This window comes from Stegodyphus dumicola, chromosome X1 (assembly GCF_044657685.1).
Source record: "Stegodyphus dumicola isolate Sdum_Otavi_A_Nest chromosome X1, ASM4465768v1".
Taxonomy (NCBI): domain Eukaryota; kingdom Metazoa; phylum Arthropoda; class Arachnida; order Araneae; family Eresidae; genus Stegodyphus; species Stegodyphus dumicola.
This window is the reverse complement of record NC_140780.1, coordinates 249,287,783-249,308,670: the sequence shown is the minus strand read 5'-3', so window position 1 is coordinate 249,308,670 and position 20,888 is coordinate 249,287,783. Positions and strand designations below refer to the sequence as shown.

The following is a 20,888-nucleotide window of genomic DNA, read 5'->3' as shown; positions in this document are numbered from 1 at the left end:
AGAATCAAACCAACACACAAACGCTTACAAAACATCCCATGATTCAAAATTTCCCAGAATCATGCACCCAATTAAGTCATAATAGGGTTTCCATAACATTTAACTACTCAGGCTACCATAAATGAAACAACAACTTGGCGATAAATCAAACAACAACTTCGCCATAATACAAGGGGTACCTTAAAGTCTACTCTACCCATGAGCTCTGAACCTGATAAACCATATCCCTTCCAGCACACAGAAAATGAAGTTCTTCCATGGGCCTGTAAGCTAGGAGGGCTGAATGTCACAGTATACCCAGGCATGTTTTGCAGTAAAGCGTGAGGCTGAAAAACAATTCTTGTAAAATTTGCTTTTTATTAAAATATTTAGATTCTTACTTATATTAGAAAGTTTTGTATTCCGGAATATTTAGATATATATATATATAAACAAATTGAATATTTAGATTCTTACATATATTATTATCATACATATAGGTATACATATTTTACACATATATACAGGATGCGGCAGTGTTCATAGTAGGATACAGTACAAAGTCCGTAATCCGGACTCGTCGGGACTTCGGCGATTCCGGATTAAGGGTTTTTCCGAATTATAGATCATCAATTTAAATCTGGTAAGATGGCATGCAGAAATTATGCAATTAAAAATATGAGCGAGGTGGCTAGGAAATCTCATCAAAATGGGAAATTACTCTACCTGGAAATGTCTGTCGCAATGGTTTGTCCATCTGGAACTTTCCCATGATGTCCCAAGTTGAAATGTTACCGAAATAGACGCTGGGTAGCAATAACAGAGTAGTTATTCTTGAAATAACTTTCGACAGCCAAGGCGATGTGCACTCCACCGACCCATATCACTGTCACACTCGAAATGACAGCTCATTAGTACACAAATGCGGCACGAGCTGGCGCGCATTCATGCAGTATGTCATTGTACTACGCAAGTCAAATTACGCTATGAACGCTGCCGCAGCATCCTGTATTTAAATATATTTTTTGTGATATAAAGAAATCCTAATATTTAAAGTGTGTCCACCACAGCCAAACGTTAACTCTCTGAATACTGGTAGTTTATCCTGGGCTTAAATCCTTGTAAACTGGCAGGCTGCATGGTTATTTTTCATGGTTTCTCTCATGTGTAATATGAATCAAAGCCAGTTTCGTTAAAAAAGTCCTCCATGAAGGCATCCTTCCCATTGGCAGAAAGCCCTTGAGTTGCTTTACCTTAATCAGTTAACCTAGCCTAACCTTATACTTTAAATTAAAAATTGCAGCATTGGAAATAATGATTATATTTACATATTTATATGATTTGCATACAATAATGAAATTAAAAAACATGAGAATTGAAATATCCATGCATGTTTATCCTGTTGTCATATTTATATACAAAGTTTTAAGCTACTTGTACTGTGTGAAATATTTCTAGACTAAAAATTTGTGTTCTAAATATCACATGATGTATATTAGTTGAATAAAATCATAACAACATAAGTGTGAAAAAGAGTCCAAGTTCAGGAGAGATGATATTCGGTGTAGTCGGTGTCACTGACAAAAGGGTTGAGATCTGACAGTTTGCAAGTTCATAGCAGTTCCTTTAATCATAACTGTAAGAATATACAATGTTCTTAAATTCATTAAAAAAAATAATTTATTACTTTATTTGATATTAGATTTTTAACTTGGCAAGTTTTAACTGTCAATAAATTATGTTAAACATATTTGACTTCTCCAATTAGAAATTAACTTGCCAAGTTTTAATTGCGAATAAATTACGTTAAAAAAATATGACTTCTCCAATTAGAAATTAACTTTCCAAGTTAGAAATCCGATATCAAAGAAAGTAATAATTTTTTTTTTTAATGAATTGAAGAACATTGTACATTCATATAGTTATGATTAAAGGTACTGCTATAGAACTTGCCATCCATTAGATCTCAACTCTTATTGTCAGTGACACTGACTACACTGAACCTCGACTCTTCCGAACATGTCCTCTTTTTCACATTTATGTTGCTGTTATCATATCATTAATTTTTGAAGAGGATGGAAAAGCGTCTAAACAAATACATGACCTTCAATTTTTTCCCTTGCATTTATGCTACACTGGTTTCTTTTTATGAAAATGAAATAAATTTTATTAAATGAAAAAGCGTCTAAACAAATACATGACCTTCAATTTTTCTTTTTGTGTTTACGCTGCATTGGTTTCTGTATATTTGCAATTTCCATATTTCTCATAACGGTGGAAATGTTAGAGTGTTTGGTATTTTTTTTAAATGTTTGCAGGCGGTTGCACTCTACTATAGAGCTTAATTTGGCTTGGATCTAAACTAATGAGATAAATCCCATTAATGGTTTTAATTCGAGAGAGTGCAACATACACCTGCCCTTTGCTGAATATTGAAGAACCTATATCAAGCGGGACACTGTTAAGACTAAGGCCTTGTGATTTGTGGATTGTTATTGCATATGCCAAGCAAATAGGGAATTGTTTTCAGTAAACATATGCATTATTCATTATCTTAAACTTAGTCTTCACTTGTTCTAACTCGTATGTTATGTTATGGCTGAATTTAATTTAAATTTTACTTGCTTTGCTAATGGTTTTCAACATCCTGAAGTATTTTTTCTATTTCTTCAATCTATCCATTTACCAGCCTCTTGCTAACGTCTATGTTCCTACACAGGATTACACACGCTTCTAATTTTGACTAGAATGACGTATTCTAAACCTGCAGTTAATGAAGAATCATCCTTATTTTTCTTTAAAGGTTCCCTTGCTCATTTAGTTAAGCATTGTGAGCAGTCTATTTCATCTATGGCATTTAATATGATTTCTGACTTTTCTATACTTAATAACATTGCATTATTGAACAGGTTACACATATTTTTAGTGGCAAGCAAACACACCATATTGTCGGGCATTGCTGAAAAATTATTCAGTTAAATATTCATTTTTGTTTAGGGGTTTTAATTTTGGGAGTCTATGAGATAAAGTGTTTATATCTTTGACTTGCTCCTACACCTAGTCTTGTACAGTTTAACATTTCGCCAAACTGTTGATCAGTTTTCTGCGTCATGTTAACTGTTAATTCGTTATATGAAAATATATCCTTCCATAAATTAGGTGCACTAAGTGATTTCAAACACTTTAATACATTTGACAATTTCTCAAACGGCGAAAGTTGTCCTCTTCTCCAAACTGTTATGGTGAAGATTGTCTGTAATGGGAAACCAGAATTTGCTTTTTTTGACAGTGGGTCACAAAGATTTTACTTATGGAAAGATATAAGAAACTAGATTAGTCTCATTAGATCAAGAGAGTTTGAGCCACAATCTGCTTGGTGGTGTTGAAACAATCTCAAGTCCATGGTATTTTTGTATTGAAATACAAGGTATGGAAAATAAATTCAAATATGAATTATTGGTTTTAGATAAAGACAAAATTTGTGGATACATTCCTAGAGTGAAACTCAAACATATATGTTCCTCACTTCGAGAACATAAAATCAAAATCAGTGATTCTGGTAGAGGTGCACCAGATATCAGAGTGTTAATAGGAGCCAACTATTCCAGACAGTTCATGACAAATAATATCATTCCAATTGACAAAAACCTTACTGCCATTGAAACAAAATTGGGTTGGACCCTACAAGTCCAAGTGCAAAATCATAATACTGAACTGTGGAATTTAGAGACAATAGGTATAAAAGATCAGGCAGAAGTGAAGACTTAGGAGAATTTAGACATTGAAACGATCAAATTTTTCCTAGAAAACATCAAAGTAATCGAGGGTAATAGGTATGAAGTCTGTTTGCCTTGGAAGGATAGTCATCGGATTCTTGGAGATAATAAAGATGAAACGGAAAAAAGACTTTTCGTCAATACACGAAGACTGCAGAAGATGGGATTTTTCGAAGAATATGATAGTATTATTAAAGACTGGCACGAGGAAGGTAAAATTGAAATAGCTTCGAATAATAGTGATACTTGTCACTATTTATCTCATAAAGCAGTGATCAAGGATTCCCGTCTGACTACGAAAGTGCAACCTGTATTCAATGCATCTTTGAATGGTTTTCTCGAAAAGGGGCCAAATTTAATAGAAATGCTTCCAAAACATTTGATGCAATTCTAGCAACATGCAATTGGTGTTACTGTTGATATAAGGAAAGCTTTCTTACAAATCAGTTTGTGTGCTATAGACAGGGAATTTTTGAAATTCCTGTGGTAGAAAGATTCAAATCAAACCGAGTTTGTTACCTACAGACACTGTCGTGTCGTGTTCGGCATTTCTTCGAGTCCATTCCTGTTGGTAATAACGATATCCTACCATTTGGATAATGCTTCACAAGATTTAAGAGGAACAGCACTTAGATTGAGGAAATCCTTTTATGTCGATAATTGTATAGCTAGTTTCGAAACCGAAGCCATTCAAAGAGACAATTCAATTATTAGAAGCATGACTTCCTATTAGAAGATCATTCCAATTCTGGGTATCTCATAGGGCAATGAGAATGATGAAATTTATTGCAATGTAACCCCTTTGACATTTTCTGAGAGTGCGTACACAAAAAGATATCTGCTGTCAGTCTCACAGGGAATATTTGACCCCATCCGATTTACTAGTGCAACTACGTTAATTCCAAAACTTATTCTGCAAAAAACATGGAAGATGAAACTTTCCTGGGATGAAAATCTTCCACAAGGTGTAGAAAGAGAATTTTAGGCTTGGCTCAAAAGACTACACTTCTTGAATTATTGTAAAATTTCAAGACTTGTGATTGGACCCTTTGATGAATGCTCTATCACTCTACATGTTTTAGTTATGCTAGTAAGGTATCTGCACTTGTAGCTACTCGGTTGTATCGTCAAAACATCGACGCTCATAAATTGACAAAGTGCCAAGTGTACCTTTAGAATGACTCGTCTGTAGTTCTGACATGGATAAAAAAAGATTCCCACTGGAGTGTTTTTGTGGCAAACCGTGTAGCTGAAATAAGGAGATTCACAAATCCGGATGACTGGCGTTATGTACCAAGCTCAAGCAATCCAGCTGATCTTCCTTCTAGAGGGTGCAAAGCCCAAATGTTGCTACAGAGCAGATGGTGGGAGGGGCTGGATTGGCTTAAACAAAAGTCGAATAAATGGCCTCTCTCTGAAGAGTCAGAACAAGAAACTGATGAAAGTACAGTTAATTCAGAACAAAGGAAAAATGTGGTTTCTAGAGTTTCCTGTATGACCCCAAACTTTACAGATGCATTTACTTGATTTTCGAGCTATTATAAGATTGTGAGAGTATTGGCTTGGATCTTTAGATTTTTTAATAGCAGTCGTTATAGTGAAAGCACAAAATGTAAGGAGTTAACCTCAGAAGGAGTGAGTTTTGCAGAAAAAAGGTTGTTGTATTTAATCCAGGCCAAAAACTTTTGTAATACTGGTGGTAAAAATTTGAAAAGGATGTTTACATTTAATGATGACTTAAGACTTCTTCGAGTAAGAATTAAACTAATTTTAAGTGACGAATACAAAAACTTCAAGTGTTCTATTCTATTGCCAGGAAACCATACACTAATTCATTGGCTAATAGAACAGAAACATCAGCGACTGCAACATGCAGGTACAGGAACCTTGATCGCTAACTTGTGAGAAGATTATTGGATTGTCCTTGTGAAGAGAATTTGTTCAAAGTGTGTTATTTGTAAAAGATTCAAAGGGAAATCTGTTTTACCGCCATTTGTACCCTTACCAAAAGACCGTATAAAATATGCTGGAGCTTTTGAGGTCACTGGCATCGATTTGGCTGGCCCACTGTATGTATTGTCTGGCGATAAAGCATGGATTGTGATTTTTACTTGTGCGATTTATCGTGCTGTGCACTTCGAATTGACAAAATCCTTACCAGCAGGTTCCATCATAATTTCACTCAGAAGATTCATAGCGAGAAGGGGTAGAGTAAGCTTTATATATACTGACAAATGGTTCCAACGTTGTAGAAACAAATACTGCATTAAACGAACTTGATTGGAAAAAAAAAAAATGGAGTTCTCAACAATTGAGAAGGTTAAATGGAAGTTTAATCCTCCAGCTGCTGCCTGGTGGGGAGGTTGGTACGGATGGTAAAAGAACTTTTAAGACTAGTTTTGGGTTCTAAAATGTTAAGTTACATTGAACTGTAAATTATAGTATGCAACTGTGAAACAACAATGAATTCACGACCCCTAACTTATTTAGAAGACGAGACTACGGAGTTAAATCCATCGACACCTGCGTATTTTATACAAGGAATCCCTCACAATGATATAAAGGATCTGGATACTATTGACAGTAAAAGTTTAAATCATCGCTTGCGGTATTTACAAAATCTTCGGAAGGATTTACGCTGGAGATTCAGAAATGAGTACCTATCCATTCTAGTCCATAGAAGAGAACGAAAAGGAGACACTTTAGAAGTGGGTGATGTGGTGCTGATTGGGACTCCGGAAAAGCGCATCAACTGACCACTGGTTGTCCAAGTATTTCCAGGTGCAGATGTCATCTAAGTGTGGCAAAAGTAAAAATGGCTGACAGAGAAAAAAGAAGACCCGTCCAAAATCTGTATCTTTTAGAGGTGGCTCGTCCCTCAGAGCTACCTCAGCATTTTCAACCTCAAGTATTGTTAAATCCAGATCAAGATGTAAATCATAGAAGATCTTCTCCACTACCAACAGCTCTGGATGGTCAGATTGACACATCAAGGATAGTTGAGCCTCTGACTGAATCCTCTACAATAGGCAGACTCATAACCCCACTGGGGTCGGAAGACTAGTAAAAGTTCCTCATAGACTGAATCTCTGAACTGAGCTGGGAATATGTTGCAATTTCGTAAAATTGCAAGGTGGGAGGATGTTAAGGAATGTACCCAAACTCAATTAATACACAATAATTTAATATGTTCATTTTAGTATAGATTATTTGTATCAACAGTGATATTTTTGTTTACATATGCTTTGAGCGGGATACCGCATGGAATGTTCTTTTTGGATATGTTTAGAATGCTGAAATAAATATTCTCGTTGTTAATTGAAAAGGTTTCCTTTGCAATATATATTTCCATTCGTCCAAAGTTATTAAAATAAGTTAAGAAATTGATTAATTTCAAACAGTTATATTTCTTCATGAATCAAACATTAATAAGAGAGAAATAATATTTTTCAGGATATTTATTTACATTGTAATTGTAATGATTTATCATTCCCCCTATTTGATAAATCATAACAATTACGATTGCTGTTTCTTTATGAATTTGTTTGATGACAATTTGTATATATCTGTTCCTGAAGCTGGAGAGGGTGCTGATGTAATTATATCAAACCATTGAGCAAAGTTATATAGATTCATGTTTTATAAGTCATCAGGACATTGGAGATAATAATTATCAACCCAAGATTAAAAAAATATATCTGTAGAATCCGATTCCAGCTGATCAATCTCTTTTTTAGTTTTTACGGTTGTGTTGCATGTTTGCATCGAGCCAGCTGATTGTAGTTTGTGAGTTCATACCATAAAGAGATATGCCCAAGAGTGTATTTTTTGCTTCCAATGTGCCATATTCTCTAGTATTCAGAGCACGGAGATCTACATGGTTGATCTTTAGATTATGGTAACTTGGCGATTTTTTGGCGACCAACTCTCCTACAGCAAGCCTCTATTTTTTTTTCCGCCGCCATTTTGTCTTCACGAAGTAAAGACATGTTTCTTTTCTTTTTATCTACTGAACACTTCTTCCAACAATCTACTAGCCGAATTACACTTATGCTAGAAATTTTATCTAACAAAACTGCTTAATCATGACAAATATTCACTGCAAAATTGGGAAAAAGTGCACAATACCATACTCCTTACGTGTTTTTCAAAATAACACATACACATAAACCATGTACACGTCGACTTATTTTTACTTAAAAAAAATCCCAGAATTACACAAAAATGGCATTGCGCACACCCTTCACTATATCCATGTACACTGCTTTTTTCTCATAAATTAGAAAAATTTCACGAAAATATATGACAATTTTCTGAATCTTTAAACCCAGTAAAAAGAACATATATGAAATTACCTGATCGCGAAAAAGTATATACCCTTTCCAAATATGAACATTTCAACGTATAAAATAAATAAAATATCCAAAAACTTTTACCTCTAAATTATCTATTATATTATAAACGTCACCAACGAATTCATACCACAAACATTACAAATACTTAATGTCAAATATTTAAATTATTTCCATGCATGTTTACTTCAACTAAAACGTATACCAAATTCCTACAAACATAAAATTCACAAACTAACTATCATTTAATTAAAATATAATTAAATTCAAAAACACTATTTAAAATATAAATAAGCACATACATTAAATTAATAAAAATTAGCTTACAATCCTAATTACTTTAAACTAAATCATTGCTAATAACAATTTTCCCAATAATACCAAATTACTTTACTTCCACCTTACATTTAGAACAATGCATAAAAATAATATCCTCAAATAATTAAAAATACTAACTTACCTAATCTTCTTCAGAATCTTGATCACGTGTCTGATAAACTTTTCTTATTTCCTCCGCTAAATAAAAAGCAAGCGTATGTGCGCCTGTTTCAGGATCTTTAAAATCATACTTATAGTTCACAGCAAGGTACCAGGTAAAATAAATAACTTAATAAAACATCTTTACTTCTATCTCGCGCAACCTTAAAGAAACACTTATTTACTACCCCTTTCAATCCCACTAAATACCCATTTCCAATTCACTTTATTAGTTAGGCCCATTCACTTTATTAGTTAGGGCCATGGGATCCAAAAATTAATGAACACAGTTTCACACAATGCAGAATAAAGCCAAATACAAAATTTCCAGATTTTTTCCCGATTTCCCCCCTTTTCCGATTAAAGAACCGTAATTCGTCCATTAATATCACATGACATATCCCATGATCTCTCATTTCCCTCACAGAAAATAAATGCGTAATCGGAACTGAGTACCGCTCACATTATTACCAAAGTCCCAGGTAGTGACCTTTATCGCCTCCAAAATGTCGCCAAACTACCAGTTACCATATTCTAAAGATCAGCCATCTACATTCTAAAGTCTGCTAGCAAGAGATTTTGTAGAACTTATGTTATCAAACATGTCTATTTCTTGATTTTTTTTCATCTTTAGTGGTGTATTTTGTAATATAATAATTTAACACAGCTGTTTTTTTTTCTCTTAAGTATTGCAAGTTCCAGGCAAGAAGGGTAGCTGGATTATAATCATTAATAAAATGAGACTCTTCTTTGCAAGCTATATTATAAAGTCTGTTATTAGACGTTAGTGTTTTTCTCACTGCTATTGATTCATTTACATTTTTAATCGTTAAAGATTCAGTAAGTGGCTGAGGAAATTCGAATCTGCAAACAATCGTAAAACCTGATTTTTTTTTTTTTTCATAAGCAGTATGAGTTATGCTTATGAGTCTGGTAGTTAACAACACATTTGTGTAATGTTGGTGAAATATTTTTATCAAGGTGTGCACAGGTAACATATTTACTGATAAAGCTTGCAACCTCATCAACTGTTGAATCTTGCAGTATTGGTGCATTTTTTACCCACAGCATGAGATGAATGTGCTGCAAGCCCCTCGCTTGGTATTCATCTCACCAGAAAAAATGCTGTATTTCATGCACTTCAGGTGACGTAAGGAAGTCTGACATTGATTTAATGTCGAGAAATCTTGATACTGCTACACGGACCATAGCTACTAACCTTACTTGCAGATTTATTTTTTGCATCTGGTCCATTAATTATCTTGATGTACTCCGCGAGGTCTGTCTATGTCCATTCTGAGATTAGTTATGTAAGAAACCAAGTGGCAGGTCTGTAATGACAAGTTATGCAAACGACGTCACTTCACTGTTTTTTCAGACTTGCTCGATGTTCCGTAATCAACTGAAAATTGTCATTAAATCGCCTCTGAGTTTGATTAGTGACATTAAATTTATAAAATATTAATTTCACACTGGAATCAAATTAGTTATGACTTGGAATGCCTTAGCTCGTTTGATTAACATTTTTTCTAAGTTGTTAACATTACTAAGTTGTACAGGTATGTCACTATAATAAAGACTGTTACTTTTAGAATTGGAAGGTAAGTCATTTGCTCTAATTTCTTTTAAACATAAATGACAAATACAAAATCTGCCTTCAATGGGAAGTGACTCATTATAAAATTCTAATCTTTGCCATACGTCTGTTTGAATTGGATTTTTTAATTTGTTAACAGCTGACATGTCATGTAAACAAAGAAGTCTATGGCAAGATATTCAGTGATGTATCAGTAAATCAGCGCATCTTTTCTTCATGTTACTGTAAGCACTCTTATATTTTTCTATTATTAAATCTTTATTTAATACTATTTTAACGGTATTTAGGTTACACCCTATGGATTTTATGTTTTTGCAATAAAATGTTATTTGATAAAGTTTCTAAACTATGGTCCATATTTTTGGGAAATGCGTTTTAATGTTGTTAAACCGTCAAAAGAAATATATCTATGCCTGAATGTAATATCACGTATTGAAAAATGTCTTCTAGGTTTTGGACAACTGTTTAATCTAAGAGGCATAATTTAGGATCACAAGACCAAGATATGCTATTTGGCAATTTTCATGCTGTAAATTAAATATGTTAGCTTGACCCTCTTCATATATTGCAGCGGTTTCTCTTCTGCCCCAAGTACTTTGTATGATCTTTCATAGTAGTAGGGCACTTGGGTACTTTGATTATTACATTCCCCTGCAGCAATGGTTTTATCTTTTATGTTTGTATCTGTGGAGACACTTTTTAAACTATAATAGTTATTTTGTTTTGGATTCACTCGCATAATTTAAAGTAATTGTTTAATACATTTTTGAAATGCTGAAGAACCCCATTTGACAATTTTTTCTGCCTCCAGTCGGTCTTTCAGTTTATCTGTTAGTTTATTTATTACATCATTTCCACCAGTAAATGGTAGTTTTTCTTTGCCTGATAAATTGTGGCGGCCTTTTTATTTACCACTTTTTTTTTTTTTTTTTTGTGTATAGTACTTTATGGCTTCTTGATTAACCTCAGGATTGTTGACTGTATAATATTTGATGGCTTCTTGATGAACCTCAGGATTGTTTGCCGTATAACATTTGACGGCTCCTTGATGAACCTCAAGATTGTTAGCTGCATAACATTTGATGGCTTTTTGATGGACGTTGGGGATTGTTGGCCATATAATGTTTGACGGTTCTTCGGTTCAGTTCAGGGTGTTTTTTCTATACCGGAGATTTGCTGCACGTACTTGCTCATCACAGCTTTTGTCTGATGTTTTTGGCTGACCTTGTTTCCATTCTGTTGGATGCCTTTATCATGGTATGTTTGCATCCTGTTGTGTAAACTTGGCATCAGGAATATTCAGACTATCTACATTGCATTGATCTACTGGTATGCAAACATCGTAATGCTCTCACAACAAGCTGCCTGAAAACAATAATTGCTTTATGGGACAGCCTTCTACATCAAATAAAAAATGATGCAGAGCACCATCTTGGTACACTTCGATGCATATCGGATATAAATCCCCTACATCCTTTATCTCTGAAGCAGTTCCGTAAGTCATCACACGAAGCGTACTGACGCAATACTTTTCCACAGAAAAGTAAGGATCACCGTTCTGATTGCACGTCCATGCACTCAAATCATTCCAGTTACAGCAGACATATTCTACTATTGCTGAACGCACATTGCTCTCTTGTTGTAAATTAGTAGAACCATACAGCGAAAATGCAATTGAATGAAATAAACAACATCCATCAGGTGGCAGGTGGAATTGTTTTGTGTAAAATTAGTGTGTCACTGACCAATAATCCTACTGTACAACTCATTATCACTTGGCTTAATGGCATAGTCACTTGGCACAGAAAAATGAATGAGGTATTTTATTTAGTGCTGAAGTAAAAATAAGAATCAGTACTCTTCACAGGTTATATTATGGGGGGGGGAGAATTAAATGCGCATGCATAAAACATATATAAGAAAATTCCCTCCCTCAAAAAAAGGTTGTTAGTGACCTTTAGTGGCTTTAAGGTCCAGATTTTGGATCGTTCTGGATATTAGACGTCCGGATCTTGAACTTTGTACTGTATATTTAAACCAATTCATTAAATTTGGCTAGTACAAGCTGAGCTTTACTCATGAGAGTCATTTTAGTCTGATAATAGTTTAACTATTATTGCATTTACTTAATATGTAACCACAGTATGCGTTTTTATCCCAATAGCTGTACAAGATTTTATGGATACATGTCCATTCATAGAAAATTGAATTTAGCATCAGTTTTACTAAGAAAGAAATAATTAAGCAATTAAATGTTCTGGAAGTTATAGATTCTTGATTAGACTTTATCTGAGTTGTATCTTAAATAGTCTATTGATCACTAAAAGAAATGAGTATTTTATGTAACTGCCATGGCTGATAATAAATGTAATGTCACACTTCCATATTGAAAGAGAGTGGCTTTGGATTGTGCTCAGAGTATGTCAGTCCATGTTGTCTCCACACGTTGCCAAAGTGTATCTGGCATAGTCATGGGTGGTGTACACTGAATCACTCATTTGCCTGTCATCAACCAGCCATGTTTAATGGGTGACATCTTGGGAGGATGGATAGGCCAGAATAAAAGTAGGCAATGAAAAATTGTTGACTGTTGTGTACCACATGTGATCCCTGATTGCCCTGTTGAAACTTGATCGCATGTAAGCTTTGAAGTTGAGGACAAAAGGTTCCAAAATTTCATAGATGTAGTGGTGGCTCTTGATTATGCTGGCTGTGCATATGGATGAAGAAGTAAAAATCTGTGGCATCCCAAAACATAATTTCAGGTGAGAGACAAGTATGGCAATACATAATGCAGTGGTCATGATATCTGTTACTATCCCCAACAGCACGGCACGTCGCTGCAACATTGCAAACATGTTGCATTGTGATGACCTCAGGATAACATTGTAGCAATGGCTTAATGTCCGCTTTTTGAGATGTCACATTGCGACGTTGATGTGAAGTCAGATTGGGACTTTGATGTGAAATCACATTGTGACATTGCCGTGAAGTCACGCTGCGACTTTGTTGTGAAGTTACACTGTATTTTTTGCTTCCAATGTGCCATATTCTCTAGTATTCAGAGCACGGAGATCTACATGATTGATCTTTAGATTATGGTAACTTGGCGATTTTTTGGCGACCAACTCTCCTACAGCAAGCCTCTATTTTTTTTTCCGCCGCCATTTTGTCTTCACGAAGTAAAGACATGTTTCTTTTCTTTTTATCTACTGAACACTTCTTCCAACAATCTACTAGCCGAATTACACTTATGCTAGAAATTTTATCTAACAAAACTGCTTAATCATGACAAATATTCACTGCAAAATTGGGAAAAAGTGCACAATACCATACTCCTTACGTGTTTTTCAAAATAACACATACACATAAACCATGTACACGTCGACTTATTTTTACTTAAAAAAAATTCCAGAATTACACAAAAATGGCATTGCGCACACCCTTCACTATATCCATGTACACTGCTTTTTTCTCATAAATTAGAAAAATTTCACGAAAATACATGACAATTTTCTGAATCTTTAAACCCAGTAAAAAGAACATATATGAAATTACCTGATCGCGAAAAAGTATATACCCTTTCCAAATATGAACATTTCAACGTATAAAATAAATAAAATATCCAAAAACTTTTACCTCTAAATTATCTATTATATTATAAACGTCACCAACGAATTCATACCACAAACATTACAAATACTTAATGTCAAATATTTAAATTATTTCCATGCATGTTTACTTCAACTAAAACGTATACCAAATTCCTACAAACATAAAATTCACAAACTAACTATCATTTAATTAAAATATAATTAAATTCAAAAACACTATTTAAAATATAAATAAGCACATACATTAAATTAATAAAAATTAGCTTACAATCCTAATTACTTTAAACTAAATCATTGCTAATAACAATTTTCCCAATAATACCAAATTACTTTACTTCCACCTTACATTTAGAACAATGCATAAAAATAATATCCTCAAATAATTAAAAATACTAACTTACCTAATCTTCTTCAGAATCTTGATTACGTGTCTGATAAACTTTTCTTATTTCCTCCGCTAAATAAAAAGCAAGCGTATGTGCGCCTGTTTCAGGATCTTTAAAATCATACTTATAGTTCACAGCAAGGTACCAGGTAAAATAAATAACTTAATAAAACATCTTTACTTCTATCTCGCGCAACCTTAAAGAAACACTTATTTACTACCCCTTTCAATCCCACTAAATACCCATTTCCAATTCACTTTATTAGTTAGGCCCATTCACTTTATTAGTTAGGGCCATGGGATCCAAAAATTAATGAACACAGTTTCACACAATGCAGAATAAAGCCAAATACAAAATTTCCAGATTTTTTCCCGATTTTCCCCCTTTTCCGATTACAGAACCGTAATTCGTCCATTAATATCACATGACATATCCCATGATCTCTCATTTCCCTCACAGAAAATAAATGCGTAATCGGAACTGAGTACCGCTCACATTATTACCAAAGTCCCAGGTAGTGACCTTTATCGCCTCCAAAATGTCGCCAAACTACCAGTTACCATATTCTAAAGATCAGCCATCTACATTCTAAAGTCTGCTAGCAAGAGATTTTGTAGAACTTATGTTATCAAACATGTCTATTGCTTGATTTTTTTTCACCTTTAGTGGTGTATTTTGTAATATAATAATTTAACACAGCTGTTTTTTTTTCTCTTAAGTATTGCAAGTTCCAGGCAAGAAGGGTAGCTGGATTATAATCATTAATAAAATGAGACTCTTCTTTGCAAGCTATATTATAAAGTCTGTTATTAGACGTTAGTGTTTTTCTCACTGCTATTGATTCATTTACATTTTTAATCGTTAAAGATTCAGTAAGTGGCTGAGGAAATTCGAATCTGCAAACAATCGTAAAACCTGATTTTTTTTTTTCATAAGCAGTATGAGTTATGCTTATGAGTCTGGTAGTTAACAACACATTTGTGTAATGTTGGTGAAATATTTTTATCAAGGTGTGCACAGGTAACATATTTACTGATAAAGCTTGCAACCTCATCAACTGTTGAATCTTGCAGTATTGGTGCATTTTTTACCCACAGCATGAGATGAATGTGCTGCAAGCCCCTCGCTTGGTATTCATCTCACCAGAAAAAATGCTGTATTTCATGCACTTCAGGTGACGTAAGGAAGTCTGACATTGATTTAATGTCGAGAAATCTTGATACTGCTACACGGACCATAGCTACTAACCTTACTTGCAGATTTATTTTTTGCATCTGGTCCATTAATTATCTTGATGTACTCCGCGAGGTCTGTCTATGTCCATTCTGAGATTAGTTATGTAAGAAACCAAGTGGCAGGTCTGTAATGACAAGTTATGCAAACGACGTCACTTCACTGTTTTTTCAGACTTGCTCGATGTTCCGTAATCAACTGAAAATTGTCATTAAATCGCCTCTGAGTTTGATTAGTGACATTAAATTTATAAAATATTAATTTCACACTGGAATCAAATTAGTTATGACTTGGAATGCCTTAGCTCGTTTGATTAACATTTTTTCTAAGTTGTTAACATTACTAAGTTGTACAGGTATGTCACTATAATAAAGACTGTTACTTTTAGAATTGGAAGGTAAGTCATTTGCTCTAATTTCTTTTAAACATAAATGACAAATACAAAATCTGCCTTCAATGGGAAGTGACTCATTATAAAATTCTAATCTTTGCCATACGTCTGTTTGAATTGGATTTTTTAATTTGTTAACAGCTGACATGTCATGTAAACAAAGAAGTCTATGGCAAGATATTCAGTGATGTATCAGTAAATCAGCGCATCTTTTCTTCATGTTACTGTAAGCACTCTTATATTTTTCTATTATTAAATCTTTATTTAATACTATTTTAACGGTATTTAGGTTACACTCTATGGATTTTATGTTTTTGCAATAAAATGTTATTTGATAAAGTTTCTAAACTATGGTCCATATTTTTGGGAAATGCGTTTTAATATTGTTAAACCGTCAAAATAAATATATCTATGCCTGATTGTAATATCACGTATTGAAAAATGTCTTCTAGGTTTTGGACAACTGTTTAATCTAAGAGGCATAATTTAGGATCACAAGACCAAGATATGCTATTTGGGAATTTTCATGCTGTAAATTAAATATGTTAGCTTGACCCTCTTCATATATTGCAGCGGTTTCTCTTCTGCCCCAAGTACTTTGTATGATCTTTCATAGTAGTAGGGCACTTGGGTACTTTGATTATTACATTCCCCTGCAGCAATGGTTTTATCTTTTATGTTTGTATCTGTGGAGACACTTTTTAAACTATAATAGTTATTTTGTTTTGGATTCACTCGCATAATTTAAAGTAATTGTTTAATACATTTTTGAAATGCTGAAGAACCCCATTTGACAATTTTTTCTGCCTCCAGTCGGTCTTTCAGTTTATCTGTTAGTTTATTTATTACATCATTTCCACCAGTAAATGGTAGTTTTTCTTTGCCTGATAAATTGTGGCGGCCTTTTTATTTACCACTTTTTTTTTTTTTTTTTTTGTGTATAGTACTTTATGGCTTCTTGATTAACCTCAGGATTGTTGACTGTATAATATTTGATGGCTTCTTGATGAACCTCAGGATTGTTTGCCGTATAACATTTGACGGCTCCTTGATGAACCTCAAGATTGTTAGCTGCATAACATTTGATGGCTTTTTGATGGACGTTGGGGATTGTTGGCCATATAATGTTTGACGGTTCTTCGGTTCAGTTCAGGGTGTTTTTTCTATACCGGAGATTTGCTGCACGTACTTGCTCATCACAGCTTTTGTCTGATGTTTTTGGCTGACCTTGTTTCCATTCTGTTGGATGCCTTTATCATGGTATGTTTGCATCCTGTTGTGTAAACTTGGCATCAGGAATATTCAGACTATCTACATTGCATTGATCTACTGGTATGCAAACATCGTAATGCTCTCACAACAAGCTGCCTGAAAACAATAATTGCTTTATGGGACAGCCTTCTACATCAAATAAAAAATGATGCAGAGCACCATCTTGGTACACTTCGATGCATATCGGATATAAATCCCCTACATCCTTTATCTCTGAAGCAGTTCCGTAAGTCATCACACGAAGCGTACTGACACAATACTTTTCCACAGAAAAGTAAGGATCACTGTTCTGATTGCACGTCCATGCACTCAAATCATTCCAGTTACAGCAGACATATTCTACTATTGCTGAACGCGCATTGCTCTCTTGTTGTAAATTAGTAGAACCATACAACGAAAATGCAATTGAATGAAATAAACAACATCCATCAGGTGGCAGGTGGAATTGTGTAAAATTAGTGTGTCACTGACCAATAATCCTACTGTACAACTCATTATCACTTGGCTTAATGGCATAGTCACTTGGCACAGAAAAATGAATGAGGTATTTTATTTAGTGCTGAAGTAAAAATAAGAATCAGTACTCTTCACAGGTTATATTATGGGGGGGGGGGAGAATTAAATGCGCATGCATAAAACATATATAAGAAAATTCCCTCCGTCAAAAAAAGGTTGTTAGTGGCTTTAAGGTCCAGATTTTGGATCGTTCTGGATATTAGACGTCCGGATCTTGAACTTTGTACTGTATATTTAAACCAATTCATTAAATTTGGCTAGTACAAGCTGAGCTTTACTCATGAGAGTCATTTTAGTCTGATAATAGTTTAACTATTATTGCATTTACTTAATATGTAACCACAGTATGCGTTTTTATCCCAATAGCTGTACAAGATTTTATGGATACATGTCCATTCATAGAAAATTGAATTTAGCATCAGTTTTACTAAGAAAGAAATAATTAAGCAATTAAATGTTCTGGAAGTTATAGATTCTTGATTAGACTTTATCTGAGTTGTATCTTAAATAGTCTATTGATCACTAAAAGAAATGAGTATTTTATGTAACTGCCATGGCTGATAATAAATGTAATGTCACACTTCCATATTGAAAGAGAGTGGCTTTGGATTGTGCTCAGAGTATGTCAGTCCATGTTGTCTCCACACGTTGCCAAAGTGTATCTGGCATAGTCATGGGTGGTGTACACTGAATCACTCATTTGCCTGTCATCAACCAGCCATGTTTAATGGGTGACATCTTGGGAGGATGGATAGGCCAGAATAAAAGTAGGCAATGAAAAATTGTTGACTGTTGTGTACCACATGTGATCCCTGATTGCCCTGTTGAAACTTGATCGCATGTAAGCTTTGAAGTTGAGGACAAAAGGTTCCAAAATTTCATAGATGTAGTGGTGGCTCTTGATTATGCTGGCTGTGCATATGGATGAAGAAGTAAAAATCTGTGGCATCCCAAAACATAATTTCAGGTGAGAGACAAGTATGGCAATACATAATGCAGTGGTCATGATATCTGTTACTATCCCCAACAGCACGGCACGTCGCTGCAACATTGCAAACATGTTGCATTGTGATGACCTCAGGATAACATTGTAGCAATGGCTTAATGTCCGCTTTTTGAGATGTCACATTGCGACGTTGATGTGAAGTCAGATTGGGACTTTGATGTGAAATCACATTGTGACATTGCCGTGAAGTCACGCTGCGACTTTGTTGTGAAGTTACACTGTATTTTTTGCTTCCAATGTGCCATATTCTCTAGTATTCAGAGCACGGAGATCTACATGATTGATCTTTAGATTATGGTAACTTGGCGATTTTTTGGCGACCAACTCTCCTACAGCAAGCCTCTATTTTTTTTTCCGCCGCCATTTTGTCTTCACGAAGTAAAGACATGTTTCTTTTCTTTTTATCTACTGAACACTTCTTCCAACAATCTACTAGCCGAATTACACTTATGCTAGAAATTTTATCTAACAAAACTGCTTAATCATGACAAATATTCACTGCAAAATTGGGAAAAAGTGCACAATACCATACTCCTTACGTGTTTTTCAAAATAACACATACACATAAACCATGTACACGTCGACTTATTTTTACTTAAAAAAAATTCCAGAATTACACAAAAATGGCATTGCGCACACCCTTCACTATATCCATGTACACTGCTTTTTTCTCATAAATTAGAAAAATTTCACGAAAATACATGACAATTTTCTGAATCTTTAAACCCAGTAAAAAGAACATATATGAAATTACCTGATCGCGAAAAAGTATATACCCTTTCCAAATATGAACATTTCAACGTATAAAATAAATAAAATATCCAAAAACTTTTACCTCTAAATTATCTATTATATTATAAACGTCACCAACGAATTCATACCACAAACATTACAAATACTTAATGTCAAATATTTAAATTATTTCCATGCATGTTTACTTCAACTAAAACGTATACCAAATTCCTACAAACATAAAATTCACAAACTAACTATCATTTAATTAAAATATAATTAAATTCAAAAACACTATTTAAAATATAAATAAGCACATACATTAAATTAATAAAAATTAGCTTACAATCCTAATTACTTTAAACTAAATCATTGCTAATAACAATTTTCCCAATAATACCAAATTACTTTACTTCCACCTTACATTTAGAACAATGCATAAAAATAATATCCTCAAATAATTAAAAATACTAACTTACCTAATCTTCTTCAGAATCTTGATTACGTGTCTGATAAACTTTTCTTATTTCCTCCGCTAAATAAAAAGCAAGCGTATGTGCGCCTGTTTCAGGATCTTTAAAATCATACTTATAGTTCACAGCAAGGTACCAGGTAAAATAAATAACTTAATAAAACATCTTTACTTCTATCTCGCGCAACCTTAAAGAAACACTTATTTACTACCCCTTTCAATCCCACTAAATACCCATTTCCAATTCACTTTATTAGTTAGGCCCATTCACTTTATTAGTTAGGGCCATGGGATCCAAAAATTAATGAACACAGTTTCACACAATGCAGAATAAAGCCAAATACAAAATTTCCAGATTTTTTCCCGATTTTCCCCCTTTTCCGATTAAAGAACCGTAATTCGTCCATTAATATCACATGACATATCCCATGATCTCTCATTTCCCTCACAGAAAATAAATGCGTAATCGGAACTGAGTACCGCTCACATTATTACCAAAGTCCCAGGTAGTGACCTTTATCGCCTCCAAAATGTCGCCAAACTACCAGTTACCATATTCTAAAGATCAGCCATCTACATTCTAAAGTCTGCTAGCAAGAGATTTTGTAGAACTTATGTTATCAAACATGTCTATTGCTTGATTTTTTTTCACCTTTAGTGGTGTATTTTGTAATATAATAATTTAACACAGCTGTTTTTTTTTCTCTTAAGTATTGCAAGTTCCAGGCAAGAAGGGTAGCTGGATTATAATCATTAATAAAATGAGACTCTTCTTTGCAAGCTATATTATAAAGTCTGTTATTAGACGTTAGTGTTTTTCTCACTGCTATTGATTCATTTACATTTTTAATCGTTAAAGATTCAGTAAGTGGCTGAGGAAATTCGAATCTGCAAACAATCGTAAAACCTGATTTTTTTTTTTCATAAGCAGTATGAGTTATGCTTATGAGTCTGGTAGTTAACAACACATTTGTGTAATGTTGGTGAAATATTTTTATCAAGGTGTGCACAGGTAACATATTTACTGATAAAGCTTGCAACCTCATCAACTGTTGAATCTTGCAGTATTGGTGCATTTTTTACCC

The 20,888-nt window shown here is 34.0% G+C and overlaps 1 protein-coding gene across 2 annotated transcripts in view; it reads left to right on the top strand.

Annotated features, from left to right (window-relative positions):
• Positions 1-20,888, top strand: part of Tmtc4 (Transmembrane O-mannosyltransferase targeting cadherins 4) — a 199,068-nt gene that overhangs the window by 7,201 nt on the left and 170,979 nt on the right. For both annotated transcript variants that reach the window (XM_035354750.2, XM_035354749.2), the window contains exons 3-4: positions 10,321-10,405; positions 15,947-16,031. The gene's annotated coding sequence lies outside the window, so the exon portion shown is untranslated. The remainder of the gene's footprint in view (positions 1-10,320; positions 10,406-15,946; positions 16,032-20,888) is intronic.